At 46.4% G+C, this 13,738-nt stretch overlaps 1 protein-coding gene across 2 annotated transcripts in view; it reads left to right on the forward strand.

The window, feature by feature from the left end:
* The first annotated feature begins 1,976 nt into the window (after positions 1–1,976).
* Positions 1,977–13,738, forward strand: part of LOC111264419 (uncharacterized) — a 28,138-nt gene continuing 16,376 nt past the window's right edge. The window contains exon 1 of one of the 2 annotated variants that reach the window (XM_022840308.2): positions 1,977–3,830. The gene's annotated coding sequence lies outside the window, so the exon portion shown is untranslated. Of the gene's footprint in view, positions 3,831–3,873; positions 4,660–13,738 lie in introns of those variants that run through there. The other variant, XM_022840309.2, reaches the window with a different exon arrangement.

Raw genomic sequence — 13,738 nt, forward strand, 5'->3', positions numbered from 1 at the left:
GCTTTAGCCTATCGGCGTCTTCTGACATTTGGATGAAACGAATTACCGGTAGCAGGAGCAGCCAACACAAGGGCACTACCGCTCCATAGGACCGTGATCCGGTCAGCTGTGGTCACGAGCTATCCGGCAGTCTGATGTGACCTTCCTTTGACCTGGTGTACTTTCGATATTAAGTGGGATAGCCTACGATACAATGCACTATAAGACCTCATCCTGCGCATGACGTTCGTCCTGCATCGACGCATATATATATATATATATATATGCTTTACCTGCACATTTCGTACAAACCAGCTTCATATATGAAAAGAATATACTGCCATAGGTGCTTTCTATCTCGAGTCTGCTGCAGTCGACCCACGCCCAACCAACTCGTCCCAGTCTTAGTGGGTCTATCTAGTCTAGGTCGGCAAAGGTGGAGCGGCTATGTACTGGCAGCACTTCCCATCGTCTGATACGTCTCATCCGGATAGCTTGCCGTACATGGACGCTGATGGTACTCGTTTTGATTTACGATGGTGCTCCTGCTATTCAATCAAGCTTTCGTGTCGTGATGCTCATCATGGATAAGCGGCTAATTTTCGTGCCTATAGTTTTTTCATAATATAATTATAACCTTTGATCAATGCAATATTTACGTTCCTGTCAAGATGCGAATGATATCTCAGTGATGATTTTAAAACTGATGTCCTGAACTGACGTAGGACGTTCGAGTATGTTCTAACATGTTTCAGAATGTCGATCATAATCGTGTACTCTCAGCCTCGATAATCCTTGCCTACGGCTCTATACCGTTCTTTCCTCCGTTGGGGCATCTCAGAAATTTGATTTGCATTAGCGTAGGGTTGTCATTTATGCAGCGGTGGAGAAGTAACCCGTAGCCGTTCCACATGCAAAACTAATTCAACTATTTTTCGCTATTTGACACGGCTACGCCATAGCGGCAAATATATCATACATTCATAGCATTATATAACCTGTGCCGAGTGCGGTGCCTTCGTCGCAGACAACAGCATCGTCGTACTACTGGTTCAAATCCGAACGTGGTTCGTTTGCTTTCAATTGACTACCAGGCAGCGCAACGACCATCAGTAGAGGATAGAAGAAACGAGAGCTGCAGTGTTGACTGGTGGCTGGGGTCTGATAGCGGACCGGTAGGCTGGGTCGCTGCTGATCGCTATACTATGGCACCTTCCAATGACCCTACTCAACTAACTCCGACTCGGTACGGGTCGTGTAGCCATCGCAGTTCGGTACCGACACCAACTAGCGTCGCAGTTTGAGCAAACGACGCTAGCGCTGCGTTGTACAACTGAACCTGCAAGCAGAAGCGTCATCACCAGCAGCTAGTTTTCTCTATGAAAGAATAACGCGGCTCGGCTGTTAGGATAGTTGATCCTCGTTGGATTACCCTGCTTCACGATGGGTAGAGCCACTACGAGCCCGAAGCGGGCCGGCACCGGAGTCCTGCGAATGCCGCTACCGAAGTCTCGTCGTCGTCGTCGTCGTCGTCTTTGGAGCCCCCATTGAGCGACCAACAATTGTTCGTCGTTCGCCTCTCCGGACGTTGTTCACTGACTGACTGACTGACTGCCAGCCAGACAGCCAGCACTGCCTGGCTGTGCGCGTCTCTATCTGACGATCTGAGTTCCCTCTCTGTCCTTTCCTTTGAGCTGTGGCTACTTCTGTATCACCCTTAGTGGCATCGGTTCGGCAGTTGATGCCGCTCGATGTTTGAGTTTGGTCGCCGCCGCCGCGGCGGCGTAACGCCCAGAAGCGGGCTCAGCCACGGCGGCACCACTTGCTTGCTGTGTCGTGGTGCCAGCCGCGGCGATGCTGATGCCGACCGTCGAGTGAGTGGACTGCCGCCGCCTCCGCCGTAGCAGCTGCTGCTGGTGCTCCCGCTTAGAGTGGCGAGGGTCGTCGCGAAAAGCTGGCATGAGCAAGAAACAACCAACGAGCGGCCAAATAGGTTATTGCTGTATCCAACCACAGTCGACGGTGTGAGCCGTAGCGCTGCTGCCGGTTAAAGCTGCCAGTCGTGCAGAGCGTGGTGGCTCAGCGCGCCGCTCATTCGTGGCTCTGCCGCACGGTGGCGTTTGCTGGTAGCCGGAGTTCTGTCAAATTGTTTGCCTTCGCTATAGTTGTTCTACTATAGATCTGACTTGAAGAGAGGGCTTTGCATTGACTGACGGACCGATGTGGCCTAATGCCCGCTTTGTTTTATTCAACAACGTACCGTGATGATGAAAGCACGCGCATAATTAGTTATGCCTAACTGAACAGTGTCTTGATTTCGTTGCAACAGTTCGTCCCGCCTAATCTATCGTAATGGCCTTGCGGTCCTTCTGCACGGACAGCCGGAGCCTTTAGTAGGCCGTTGGTCGCCCCTACCACGTCGCTTCTTTGTGGGGTAATTTCACTAACTTCCCAGCGCTTCAACTAGCTGGCAGATAAGTCAGCAGCAATAAGACTCGCCGTAGGTCTGCTTCACTACGAGCATGAGTTAGCATTACCGCCATAGGACGAACAGAGAACAACAGTGGCCGGGGCGGCAGCCAATTTATCCAGGTACGACTCCACCGGTTCATCGACGACCGAGGCCTTCGGAAAGAGCTAGAAGCTCGAGAACGTAAGGTTTTGCTAACGGGTTTCGACCACCGTAAACATCCATATACTTATAAAGGCATCCGTCTATTTAGTCACCTAAACGATGCCTCCACCTTCGACCTTCAACAAGCAGTTGAAAATGGACAATGCGCCAAGGTTGCCCAAAAAAAGAAGTTGTCATGGAAATGCCAAGCGGATGAGAGACATGAAAGGCCTCAGACAGTCCTAAACACTTCTGGTGGTCAGGACAACAACAATAGCAACAACGTTCTGATGCTGTGACGACGCTTGACGACAAACAGAATACCGTTTCTGTTGTGTATGAGATGTTAGCTGTGTTTGTGTTCCTTGCGTGTCTCTGCGTATTCCAATGTGTTTGTCGCTTAGCCGGTTGCTTTTAAATCAATTTTCCTACTTGCCGTCTTACTTACGGACACGAAGATACCAAGTGCGTTGGGCAGGATACAAATCAATTAGAACGGGTTAAGAACGGGCGCCTAGTCCACGTGAAACCGGTGGAAAGACAGCGCTTTTTAATTTCAGTTGAAGAAAGCGTTCCAACGTGGTAGCTACTCGCGATGCAATATTGTAAAATAAGAAAGCAAAGAAGAAAAGTTCTTGTGATCTTTATACGATAGTCTCCGAAATAAAAAGCAAAAAGGATCGTTTAGGTTATGTACAACTCTGTTGATGTGGTGCTTCCTGCTTATTTTCAATTTTCACTGTGCCTGGTTCAGTGACCGCAGCAGCAAGAGATAATATTTTCGCGTGTCTAACGCGCTGATAGTGGTAAACAACAATAATTAGCGGCAGTTTAAAGTTCGACCTATCATCGCCTGCGTACCTCACACACTCGGAAGTAGTGTCCTGTGTTGAAGTGCTGTGTAATGTGCGTTATTGGCCAATGTATGTGGATTCCTCACGCTGGGATATCGCTGACGCATCGGCCTTAATTCAGCTGCTGATCCTCAGCTTTCAGCTGGTTTCTGGAGACCTTTCGTTGTTCGTCTGTGCCATAACCGCAGTCGTGGCCGAGCTGTTCGAGTTACCGTGCTGGAGTGCTCGAGTGCTTCTTCGTCGACCCGTTCTATCCTGCCATATTTAATCGCTTCTTCATTTTCGAGAGTCGCCAAGCCGTTCGGAGCGCCATGGAACAACACGGATCCCGAATCGTCGCCGCGGCTGCATCATCTGTAGAACGGCAGCGTCGCCGGTATCAGGTACGTAGGATGCGTGATCTGTGGCGGGTTCGCCAGAGTTTTGGGATCACAGTGGCCGCTGGCGCCGCCATCGTTGCTGCCCCTCCGATCGTCAGTCGCGGAATGAGTTGCTTATGGCAGCAATACTCAGGACAACTGATGTTGATAGACGAGCTTACGGAGAACAGGCCTGCCCAAAAAGAAGAACCGAGTCACTAGAAGGGCTGAGTCGATCGAACGGTTCCACCAGAGGTCTTCGCGGTCGTCCCAAGTACGGAATCGCCCGTCCGCGATCACCGTCATTCCCGTCGCCAATAGCGACATCTACGAACACCATTACACTTGTAACTATTGCCATTGCTGGTGGTGATGATTCTGATGCCGGTACCGCTGCAGCTGCCGGCGTTTCTACGTAGCCAGGCTGCCAATCGAATGACCCGATTCAGGGAGAGACAGCGCGCCGCTTGTCCTACAGTTATTGGTGTCGTGATATTGGTGGCCAAAGTTCTTTCATTTGGTGATGGGGATCAAGTTAGGAGCAACGACGGCGCCGAAGACGGCCAGGTCTATAAGCGAGATAAACTCACCCAGAAAAGTGCCAGTCGTCAGAAGGACATAGCACTAAAAGTCTCAGTGCCTCCCTACGCGTCTGTCTACTCGAATTTTGTCACCGCTTGTTTGACTTCGGAGCTAACCAGGAACTTTAGTCCCCTCACTTTATCTCAGCACAGACTTGTCGCATCGTTTCCGTTTTAGCTACTGGTAACGGGGAGGAGGTATACTGACAGAAATCGACGGAAGAACAAAAACTACTAAAGAATCATTCATTCAGAAAAAAAGACTTGTATAGGTAGGTTATGATTGGCCAGGTTCCTAAGTCTTCTCTGATTCCCTCCGCGCGACTGACGTTTCTGAATATTCGAGTCGCTAAAGTAATCTCAGGGACAACTTATAAGGATTGCTAAATACTGCGGAGATCTGGGCCTGCACAGAAGTACGCGTAGCTATTGATAAAAATTGGCACAAATACGCCGCGTGTCATTCATGGATGGCAGATCTTAACTGCGAACCTTCTATGACAAATTAGTGCCAAACGCTTCCTATATGACACTGTGTTGAGAGACACAAACTTAACGTGTCTATGCCTTGGGCTCTAGACAACCGTTGGGCTCTTGAAGCGACCAAGTCAGTTCTAGGTCTGCTAGAAATGCGTATTCAAGATAACAAGTTTTGTTGAATACGCATGAGGTGGCCGATAACCTAATTCACACCAGCCAACAGTGAACTGTGTAATTTCGAAAGTAATCAAAATAATACGATTGCACACACATCAGGTACAGTGATTCCTATGAAGTTTAATCTGCAACGATGTTCCTACTAAATAATGGTATAAATGGTAACGATACGTCAAGCCAGCCTTACCAGTGTCAAACAGTGATTTCCTGGCAAAAATGCGTTTTATGTTGAGGGACTCGCTACAAGTGAGACACACTTCATTAGTCCTTCAAATGGCGCTTGTATATGAAACAGCCATTGTTTCGAAAAACAAAAAAAAAACCTAAGGGTTGACTGGACGACATCATGCGGCAGCATAACACAATTTAATATGCGGCCGTCACTACGCAACAAGAATCTCTTAGAAAGCTCAACTGTCGCTCACATGTAAGACTATATGAGAAAGAAGCCAAGCACACCAGCGCGCTTTAGATGATTTTTGATCATCAGTTATCAGTAACGCGTTTCTACGTTGAATATTCACTATTGTTCATATACACTGGCAGGGCAAAGTTATATTACCCATTATACCTAACCCGATTATGCCCTGTTATCGGCTGACAATACGAGATTATCAATATGTCAGCCAAAATCGCCCATGTATTGTGTGCGTTGCGCCACCGCTTCTAACATTCTCTAGCAAACGAGTGGGCTTATCTACTACACAGGCAGGCACGCAGGCAGACAAGGTTCTCTTCCAGAAAGGAACTAAAATAGAAGAACTGAAGTTCATTTCTAGATACAGGCAACTAAATAACGTGCTCGTTCTCTAGGTAGCTTAACATTCTTTTCCATAGGTCGGGTTTTGATCTGCCACAGAACAGCATTGACTGGGCCCGTGACGCTGCAGAAGCCACAGCCTTGCCGAGACGGGTAGTAAGCAGATGTTGTAGCGAACCCCCCGATCAAATCGGCCAAGCGTGAGAGCGACGGACCGCGAACGACCACAGTATACCCGTGCTGGAGTGGTACTACGAACAACACAGTAACAATGATCGAGCCGAAGGACCTTAGTTACTATCTCGCCTATCCCACCATCATCATGAACAACATCATTAACGACACCAACGGCAGGCGCTTGTCAGCATGCACATACAGAAATATGTATGTGTAAATATACATTCAGTCTGAAAATTTGGTGGCATCCTTGGGGGTACAAACACAGATATGAATTATACTGAGCTGTGATACGATACGCTGGCGAAGCCGGTCGCAATGATTAACAACGGTCGAATGATGGGAGGCAAGCCTAAACAGAAGTTGGCCATTGTCTGCTTTGACTTGTCAAAACAGAACGGAAGCCCCGTCACGGCATTCACGATTTAGCCCCTCGTATGCACACACACGCACATATGTGCGTGGCGACTTGTTCATTGTTAATGTTTTTTTTTTTTTCGCTACTACAAATATGCAGCTTTATCTGCCTCTAATGTAACTATTACTATTTCTTGTGCAATTGTCTTTGGAAATGACGAGGCACAAATGCTCGGGTTGGCTGACCAGCAAAACAACAGAAAAGCACGCAATACACATATAAATGTTTACAGAAGTACGAAAAAGCACCCGAATCTTACAGTGGTTGCAACGGAAGACGATTATTATCGAATGCATACGTTCGTCAATTTTTAAACGTGCCTCGTCAAAGATATTCCTGGAAGCAAAAGCTGACGGACGCTCACTTTGCCAACTTATCACGTGCTCAGCAAATCGTATGATCGGAGCTCATCCATCCGGTCGTATCCGAATCTGCCGGACGTGCTGTTGAAACGAGAACCATCAAAGCTAAGTCCTGGAGCAACGATCCGAATATTCACTATATAATGAATTCTTGATATAATTATTATGATACACGTCACAATGTCAGGAAGACGCCGGCAGAAGTAGGAAGAATTTCTTACTTCTGCCGGCGTCTTCCTGATCCACTATAACAGTCTGGGCCTACTATAACAGTGTTTCTACGGAAAACGTCCAACTATTTAGTTTAACCGAATGTTGAAATTCGATTAGCGTGTTTCCTTTAAAGCAGAAATGAATGATCGTGGATTCTTACCCGTCCACTCACGGACGTCTTCTTCTTACAAAAAGGGTGTGCGCATTGGATATCCTACACTTTTTTCCCATCTTGACCATAGCATCGATTCAATTATAATGATCAGTTTCGCAAATGTTTTGCGGCAGAGTGCAAACTATTGCATAGCAGTAGCAGCGGCGGCGAGCCGCATTTTCTGTAGAAGGTAGCGACGGTCGTTACGTCTCCAGCGATAGAAAGACCCGTTTGGGTTTTTGCGCCACCTTACTCATAATGTGCTGATAACAAGTAACTAGCAAATGGCTGGTATATGGACGAACATTAATTTGCGTTTTTTTTTCTGTTTGTCTTAGCAGCTACATGTGCATGTGTTTACGTGGGTCTGTCGGTGAATGTCTGATAGCCCGTTTCTGCGGCTATGCACATTGGCGCCGCCATTATGACAAAAAGCGTGAAAAAATGTTATGAAATGTCATTTGTACAGTTATTATATATATATATATATATATACAACTGTCAATGTGCTAATGAACGTAGTAGGAAGAAAAAGGCTTTTGAGAACGTAGAAATCGCGGCGCTGGTTTTGGAGATATTCCAGCAGCCGCTAACGATTAACAGTATCTGTAGCAGTAAGGTTAACTTGAATAAGTAGGGAAGGAAGACTTTTACTCCTTTTCATAGCGGTGTCGGAAATAATGAATGGGTGGAACACTTAAGACTCGAAAGAAGACATAAAAGTCTTCTTTCGAGATTCAAGGAGACTCTAACATGCTCACAGGGTGACTGACAGCTAGTTGGCTCACTACGTCTTATTAAGCTTCATCGTTAATGTCATATTCATGGCTATAGAATTCATTAATACATATATTATTTCTAGCTATAATATGGCGCGGTGTTACGAAGAATTAAGTAGACAAGCTTTCTTTTTTTCCTTTTGCTAGAACCATCTTCCTTCAAAAAATTGAATCACCGACTAGAGAGGCCATTACGTCATAGTAATACTGACATAGACCATAGGGGACGATACAAGCATTAAATATTACTACAAAACAAAAGTATAATGGCTGAATGAATCTAGTTGAACTGGATTTCGTTAGCCAGTAGACACCATCGATCGTAAAGGAACTTTACGAATAAAGTCTCCGAAGTCTCTGAAGAAGCGACCAGGCAATAAACAGAAATCCACGGAATCAAACGCATACCATCGCGTCTATGAAGGATTGAGCTAGTCCGGTGACCATTTCATGATGAATGCTGTTGTAAGGCATCGGGCCGGTAACTTGTGCCACTACCCAGTCTGTAACGGAGAAAGGCTGCAGATCAGATAATTGCTAATTTAAGAAAAAATACAAATATTGCAGCGGTCATTGGATGAGTTTATCATATATACCGTCATCGTATATTATAGCATGTGTGCTTAAATGCTAATGACTATTATCATTACTTCGGTCACTGCAAAGTACTAGCTTCTCTCTCGGTCTTTTGGCCGTCCTCGGACCTTTATTCATTTCGTTTGATATAACTAAATTTGTATAATAGATGCAATAGCGATCGAGACGGCCATATTACCTTGTCGTCGCAGTTCGTGCTGGAGCACCAACGCTAAACGCTATTGGCCAAAAATGGCCAGTAGTCAAAATATTGTACCAGCTTTATCTGTATATATAAGTATGATACTACGAAGTTTTTCTTCGTTAAACTTTGATAACTGTAGCCCAGTAAGTTCTTCCATGTTTCGTTGTCTCGTTGCTTTTGTTGTCCACACATTACTCCCACGTTTACTGTTCTTACGAGTATATAGCCACACAGCTATAATTGATACTCTCGTTTCCCTACTCCCTCTCCCTCTCGCTTAATTACGTCATGACAACCCAACATTTTCGAATTAGTATCATACTACGTGCCATAGTGTATACCTATAAATGAGTGCACTACTTCGAAGGACTTTGCCGCCAGGTGGCATCGCAACTATAACTACTATCAGCTCAATCTAGGGAAAGGTACTTCCGGGGCTATACTGACCAAACACTGTGTAGCAAGCTGCCAGTCACGGGGCCATTGTGAGTCAGTGGTCTTGTCTGCCACCACAATACAATGCCGACGTTACCTTGGTCCTATTCCTATGCGCACATGAACCGCGCTCAACTGTAGACGCATTTTCAGCTACCAGGAAAACACTGCTAATAATAATATTCTACGATTATTCTATCCTCAATGAAAATTTCAACGTCGACAGATGACGATCAAATCATTTCCGGCAGAAGATAGGAGGGATAGTTAAGCACCTATAGGGGAGCTAATTATATAGTTTTCCTGCCGTTTGATAGAAGAGTCGGAGAAATTCCAGGTAAGATCTACAAGTTACCTTTGAAAGATATTCAACGCCAGAGACACACCCGCCGATAGTTTAATTTCAGTTCAATCACAATGAAATTGCATCGCACAGTTTCCCTGCGAGTTGTGCACTACAATGCGACCGCGTGTAGTCACCAGCCAATAAGTATATGATCATCATTGTTAGCGCCGATCGGTACGTGGTCGTAGTCTTCGTCGTCCGTCAATGCGTGGAGCTGTGCGAAAAGTGGGTCGCGCGGTGCTTTCTCGGCGTTACTGCCGTTCTGGATGCTCTGGCGTCGCTTTGAACTGCGTGATGCTGGCGCTCCCCGTAATCGCTGCAGCCTAGCCGTATATGCCGTTATATGTCGGACGTCTTCGTCAGCGCCGCCACCGTTGTCAGAGAAGGGAGGCGAGGGACCAAATGGACAGAGAGCAACAGAAGTAATGCTAGGCCTGCTTCAGTTGCGGGTATCGCTGCCTGTGCGCGAGGTCGTTGGTCGACAGCTTGTGACTAAACCAGCTAACCATGGTCGGTTCGGAGTGAATTTCTTCTCGAACGTCAAATAGAGCCTTCGTCAGTAACAAAACAGCGGCAGCGCCGATGTTGCGGCCACGCGGACAGTGTGAAAGAGGCCCAATGAAAAACGGCCGTGCTGTACATGCTGCCACGGCCCCCGTCGGTTCCACAGTTAGGACCAATGCTGCCTCGTCAGACTGTCTGTTGGTCTGCTACTTGATGCCAATGTCTGGCCTTAATGCCGGCTGCTAGTGTTCGATGCTAAGCCTTTGTTCAGCGCCGAGAGCTCCGCCGCGCGTCGGGTTCTTAAACAGTAGAAGCGACGGTACCCTTCACTCTACAGCTGCTGCAGCGACGGTGATGGCGGCGGCGGCGACGGCGTGTCGGTGGCACCATTACGGTGGCGACTGCCCTAATGACGAAGCCATTCTGTATTTGGGCATGGTAAACATCCAACTACAAATGGCAGTACACCACCGCGAAAAACCGCAACGAAAGCCGCTACTAGCTGCGGCGGTTCCGATTGGTCGATGAAGGCAAGTTAATGGGATGTTATTGCTAACGGCAGAGATAGAGCAGATCTGGAACAGAGCAGTTGTGCGCTAACTACTGGGCCCCTGTAGGCAAAGGGTATAAAATACCGTGTTCCAGCAATATACAAAAAGACCGTTCCTGGTCCTCTGTTGCGTTCGCGTACATTTCAACTTCTAATAGCTCAAATGCTACTATCTCTATGACGGGTACATTCTACGCAGTTGCCATGCTCCCAGGAAGAACTACTTGATTACGCGATGATGATAAACGGCAGATTATACGTCCTATACAACGTCGAGTTTTTGCCCTCTCTGCGTCAATCTTAAAAATGGCTTATGACATCTTCTGTTTTATGTATTTCATTTTACCAACAGATAGGGTACTCTTAAGCAGTGTCTTCATACGTATTGACCGGGCGTATATGAGGCGCGGAAGAACGTCTTTGTAGTTGGCCGCCGACAAGAAGGATCGTGGGACCGCACACTGTGGGTCGGCGTCGCCATACTGCACGTCGAAAAAAAGCTGAACGAATAGCTGAGTAGTGGCATCGCCGGTGAACGCGATAATGATTTCACATCTAGCCATCTCTGTAGTGCTCTCGCTTTTCTTGTGGTCGATAAAAGATGAGAAACCATCACAAAACGGCCAGGCCGGGTAACCATCCGCAAACAGTAAACAAAGATGAAATCGACCAGCATTTGATGATTTAACCAACTTACTCTAGTTTTACGAAAAATAAAGGCTTATACATCACCGTTGCGATTCGCTGGCTAGTTTCTAGATCAAAACAAAACAAAGAGCGAGTTAGACGTAAAAAAATCTAACGTTCTGGCAGCAGTCGCTGTCGCATTTCGAAGTCACCGTTCGTCCTTCACGACCACCATTCCTTCCTCCTACAGAATCTGTAGGAGGAAGGAAACATATCAACACCAGCAACGCATTACCACGCTCACGGAACACCAGCGCCGACAACTCACTCGTCGACGTTCGCGTCAATGAGGTTTTCTTAGCTCGACGACCTGTTTGAGCTCACTTCGTCACTGTTGTCGATGCTCATTGCTCAGTCATTCCGACGCGGGGCTGAAGTCAGTTCGGTCAGCGGTCAGTGACTATGTCGTTTGCTGTTTGCACATCATGCTCCGCTGTGTCGGTGATCTGAGCAGACCGAACGCATCGGAACAGATCCATGGATATAGCGTCGATCGAGGCAAGACCGCCAGCGGCTGTGGCAACAAGTGCGGCAAAGGAAATTCGAAATAATTCGTGACGTGTATTTTTCTTCCTTGTCTTCTTCGCAGAAGAGAACATTTTTGTTTGCCTCTTTCGGTATGGATACGTACCTGTGTAGGCATATATTTGTATACCGAATGTAGACAAAAAAAGCGACGTACTTTCGTTGACGTTGCGAATTCCGCGTACTTGCTGCTTGGTCGCTTGCTGGTGTTCACTGCGGCGTTCGTTGTTTATGACTGTTTAACTTGTTCCTCGTCTTTGGCTAGGCGGGTTGTGGGTCTGTCTTCACTTCGAGTGGCTTTTCCATTTTATATTGTTTAGAGCAGAAAATAGAACGACCCTGATTCTCGATGTGTGTACGTATGAATCCGGGTATCTCTACGTACGCTCGAGGACTCGCATTGGCCAAACAAACCAACGAACGATGATATTCTAGGAAACGTTTGTCGGAGTCGGACTGGGGGGGGGGGGGGGAGAAGAAGAGCCATTTCCCGGTCTTGCAGTGTAGGCTAGATGATAATAAAACATGGTAAAACCACCTTGGAAGCAAAAAGAGGTTCACTTAAAAAAAGAGAAAGATCAAACAAAGAAAATTAACCTAGCAGGGCTAAGGCGCTATGTGGCAGACGAATGAAGCAACAGATAGATACTGAGAGTGCTCCTGATTAATAATAATCAAGACCACCCCATATACATCTTGTCCCATATATATGTCAATAACAAAATTTTGTCTTAAGTTTTAGAGTGGGTACATAGAGTCACTGAAATAATTTGCGTGAAATGCGTTATATGGGTTTTGTTGAGTCTGTAATTTAACAGGTTATTTCCTAGATACCTTAAAGATGGTGCCAGGCAGGGTACAATGAGCGGCATGATACCTATCGTAATTTAGCCCGTATCTGGAACACTTCCACATCTTTCTAGTGTCGCGTATCCCATACGTTGCGATCGGAGATTGAACAAGCTAAGGGCAATTGTTAAGGAACAAGCGAGAAGGCGATTTAATCGCCTGTGCGACTGCCACTACCTTCCTGCGTCTTTCGTGACGTGCGCAACTTGCCAATGTACAGGGTTCCAACAGCCGCGTTCCTGCCTCGTATTCGTAATTTCATCGCATCATCTTCGCCGTTAATATGGTCGGGCCAATGCCTGCTGCGCTTGAAACTTGTCCAACCCATATAAAACTCTCCAATTTGGCACCTTTCTGGCTTTTCAGCTTGGTTCTTTTTATCGGTCGAGAATGAAGGTAAACTAAATCACTGACGTGATGCTTTGGCTTGTTTTTGGAACTCAGCTTTCCTTTTTCTGTGCTGCCATGGAAGTTCTCTATAATGCTGTATAGGTGCTCCATATAATATTCGATCTCAAAAGGTTCTAAAGAACCTAAACGGTTGAAGAGATCAGAACACGGAACGATTAAAATTCGAATAAACTGACAAAGCAAATATGACGTAAGCATATGTTATTATCCGAAATAAATTCCGTTCCTCCCTCGCTGTCATTCAATTCTCTGATCCGTTGTTAGTTTCTATTTGCGTACATAATTTCGTTTGTATTAGAGAAATCGTCGAGCTAATCTGGGTTGATTCCATTGCCTACGTTACGTATAAATAACGTTCTTCCCGAAGACCGCCTGCGTTTGAACGCAGTGTAGAGCTCAGGCCGCCAAAGTACTATATAGTCACTATGTATTGCATATACACAGGACAATGGGTTTGGACAGAGTCTGGTCTCTATATCTGCCTAAAACGAACCAAACCCTATGAGTGGTATACTGTTATGGCCAGAAGCTGCTATAAAAGCTCACTCATACTCCAAAAAGCGTTGTACATATTGACTACGTGACGCATTGACGTTAAGTGAAGTCTACGAGAATGCGAAGAATGATTCGACCGAAATGCTTACGACACCAGCTTCCCAATTTAGTGAAAATTTGCTGGCAAAAATTGGTCTAGAGAAAACCTTTTACGCCTCCGGCGAAAACGATGGCAATTAAGATAAAGG

Source organism: Varroa jacobsoni, unplaced genomic scaffold (assembly GCF_002532875.2).
Source record: "Varroa jacobsoni isolate VJ856 unplaced genomic scaffold, vjacob_1.0 scaffold_858, whole genome shotgun sequence".
Taxonomy (NCBI): Eukaryota; Metazoa; Arthropoda; class Arachnida; order Mesostigmata; family Varroidae; genus Varroa; species Varroa jacobsoni.